This window comes from Triticum urartu, chromosome 2A, assembly GCF_056163025.1.
Source record: "Triticum urartu cultivar PI428250 chromosome 2A, HENAU_Tu73, whole genome shotgun sequence".
Classification (NCBI taxonomy): domain Eukaryota; kingdom Viridiplantae; phylum Streptophyta; class Magnoliopsida; order Poales; family Poaceae; genus Triticum; species Triticum urartu.
In genome coordinates this window covers 640,088,843-640,092,311 of record NC_141874.1, presented here as the reverse complement: position 1 = coordinate 640,092,311, position 3,469 = coordinate 640,088,843, and the positions used below count along the sequence as shown (strand labels likewise).

Genomic DNA, 3,469 nt, shown 5'->3' with positions numbered 1-3,469 from the left:
TTCTAAATTAGTTTGGCTTCTTTGGTTTGAGAACTACTCCCTCCGTTCCAAATTACTTGTCGTGGTTTTAGTTCAAATTTGAACTAAAACCACGACAAATAATATGGAACGGAGGGAGTACTATATAAACAATTCAAATTTCTTTTCACTGGTTGATCAAATGATGTCCTTCTAAAAATTTCAAAAGGGTGCAAGTGCCTACAGAAAATAAAGAAATATTCAACTTCTGTCTGTGCACGTTATGGTTTTAGCATCTCTTTTATTGAATAAACCGTCCGTACATGAATTTCTTTTAATGGGTGCAAAATAGGAAATTCTAGAAAAATAGTAACTTTGATAGCACTACCCAGGCAACTTTTGAATCATAATACTACAGGAGAGTGCAGTTCTGGATTGGTTATATGGTACAACCCACATGAATAGACCCAGTAAGATTTGATTTTGAACTTGCAACGATTGCGAAGTTGACTTTTCACCAAGACATATGCGTTGAATTTCTGTTAATGATGCATCAGATTTTGATAGCCAGACATAAGTTGAAAGTGTCAAATGCTTCCTCCGTCTCATAATATATGAGAGTTTTCGACACTATACTAATGTAAAAAACGCTTTTATATTATAGGACAGAGGGAGTAATAAACAACTGATTCCGGATTCTAATTTCATAGTCTACCAGTGTGCAATGAAAATTTATGAAGTCTGTCAAAAAGATTCATTCGCAACTGTTCAACCCCAATACCACTGCCACCCCTTCTCTTACTTTAAAAATAAAACAAAAAATACACACACATAAACACGCGCGGACTTAGATCGCCTTCTACCTGCTAGCTATTATTATTTAAGGCAAGGGATCTTGGGGTAGACGTATCCGGAGGTGTCCCCTTGCGCGTTCTGGCAGCGGGACACGGTTCTTCCGCCGTCCGCAGCGGTGATCGCCACAGAGTTGACGTGGATATTCGTGCAGCTGCCGCTCTCGCCGCAGTTGAAGTCCACGGCCGTCTTGTGCTTCGATGTCCCCCTCAGGTTCTTGTACGTTATGTTGCTCAACGCCACCGCCCCCTACAGCAAATTAAGACACCCAGAAGACGCGCAAACATCATTACTAGCTGCTCCACATCACACGTATACAGATCGTCCAACAGTTAATGAACACATGGACTACCATATTTGGGACATGGTGGTGGTCTACGTAGAATTGGTTGATGACCACAGGATGGTCCACGTTGGTGAACTTTATGTCGGTGAAGGAGATGGATTTCGCGTAACCTTTCCCACCCTGCAGCGCGAAGAAACAATATGATCACCTGGGCGTCAGATAGCTCGTTAGTAAGCGAAGGCCGGTTTACCTGCCACGTCTTGATCCTTGCCCCATTTGTAGTGTTGATGAAGTGGACGTTTTTCACGTCGATGTACTCCACGGATGCGGTCGCTCCATTCCTGCCCAGGCTCCCCACACTAGCCAAGAAACACAAAGCCCGGCCATCACATCATTTACTCCTCTTCTTCGAGTGCATGCTAGAGGAAAACGCAGATCGACGGAAAACCTTTGTTACCTTACGCCATGGCCGGGGCCGCACACGATTCCGTCGACGGTGACGAATCGGCTCCTGGAGCTGATGGAGACGCAGTCGTCGCCGGTGCCGATGGTCGATCTGCTGACGTGGACGTTTTCACTTTGGGAGATGTGCACGCCGTCGGTGTTGGGGCTATCCCCGGGCGCGGTGATGGTCAGCTGCGTCAGGTGGACCTTGCTGCTCTGGCTGACGGCGATGTGCATCTGCGGGCTGTCCTTCTTCTGAATTGGCGCAGCTCCACGTCGGCGCAGCTCATGACCACCAACGCCTGCATGGATCGATGTGGTGGTACGTACGCAATGAGGTTACATGCACGTCGATCTATGAATGTTAATTACCTACATACTATACTTGCTTATGTTTGTACTAACCGTCGGTGCCTTGGTTACACAGTCCTGAAAGAAAACAACAATAATAGGTGAGTGAAAACTTATGTACAGAAAAAAATAGGTGAGTGAAAACTTATATATAGAAAAAATAGGTGAGTGGAAACTGATAAATGCATCGTTTAAAAGAAAAGATCAACAATTAAATACTTTCACTCAGACAAAGATTGATAAATAAATCAAAAGGCACAAATGCAATGAGGAATTAAAATATTTTCTTTCTTTCTTGCAAGAGACGAGTTGGGCTCACAGCATAGCCTTTGCATTTGTTGCGCCACCACGTCCAGCCTCTGCCGTCGAGCAAGCCGGTGCTGCCGCCGGTAACCGTGAGCCCGTGGACCTTGTAGAACATCAGCCAATAGTTCTTCCCGCTCCATGCGCCCGCCGGCGGCGCCGTAATCGTGCCCATGACCTACGACAGTCAAAGCAAGGGCCGCACGAAGATGAAGCCACGCAAACCACGGCCTAGATCTAAGACAAGATCAGGAAAGACGAACGGTGCATGCGTGCCTGGACGGTAATTCTGGTGGAGGCGCAGGGCCCGTTGAACCTGGTGGGGCCGACGAGGAAGGACTTGGCCGCCGGCACGAGCAGCGTCGACGCCGACGAGCCCCTGGCGCCGCACGCCGCGGTCCATGCGTGCACGAACGCCTTCCCATGCAGTACAGATAATGAGCACACATCCGTCACGTAGGTCTCTCATTTCGATCGAGAGCGCAACAGCAACTCGGGCATCGCGCGCGTGCGGCGTACGTACCTTGGTGTCGTCGGTGACCCCGTCGCCTCGAGCACCGTAGTCCTTGACGTTGAACACGCCGTCCACCTCGCCGGCGGCGGCCGCGGCGAGCACACTACACCACGCGAGCGCAGCGAGGAACAGGATGGCCGTGCGGATGCCGATGATACCCTGCAAGGTTAATTAGTAAGCACGTCTCACACGGGCACACATGCATGGTCAATTGATCATTGATCACCAGCACATAGTGGTTGTTACTAGTCTGTCAACTACGGATGAATCCGAACATAAATTCGAGCAAACTTTGTGAAATGCAGTAATATATAGAGTGTGTGCACTACTCAAGTTAGTATGTACCATAGGTGCAGGGGCTCGTAAGGTCGTCCACACGTGCAAAACTGTTGTGAAGTCCCTACTGTCGCTGCAGTCTCTGAGGGGAATCAAGTGCCAAGCTCTGTTTCGATCCTAAAATGCTTTTCTGTGGGGGTATATATATGTACGCCAGAGAAGCGTCCGAAAGTCTCAGAGTAATGCTAAATATACGTTCGATCACGCAGATGTAATGCTAAATCGTTCCAAATTGAATGTGTAAACAATTTCGCTCTTAGTAGACTGGTTGTACTGGGAGTATGATATTATTTTTATAGTGTATAGTATCATATATTATTATCATATCTCATTTATTGTGATGCATGACACATAATAGAATATATTTATTATAATACGGTATCATAATATGATACTCAACTATCTTTTTTCATTTAATTTTGTGC

At 46.8% G+C, this 3,469-nt stretch overlaps 1 pseudogene; it reads right to left on the bottom strand.

The window, feature by feature from the left end:
• Positions 1 to 642: 642 nt before the first annotated feature.
• Positions 643 to 3,136, bottom strand: LOC125529327 (polygalacturonase ADPG1-like; annotated as a pseudogene).
• Between the last annotated feature and the right edge of the window lie 333 nt (positions 3,137 to 3,469).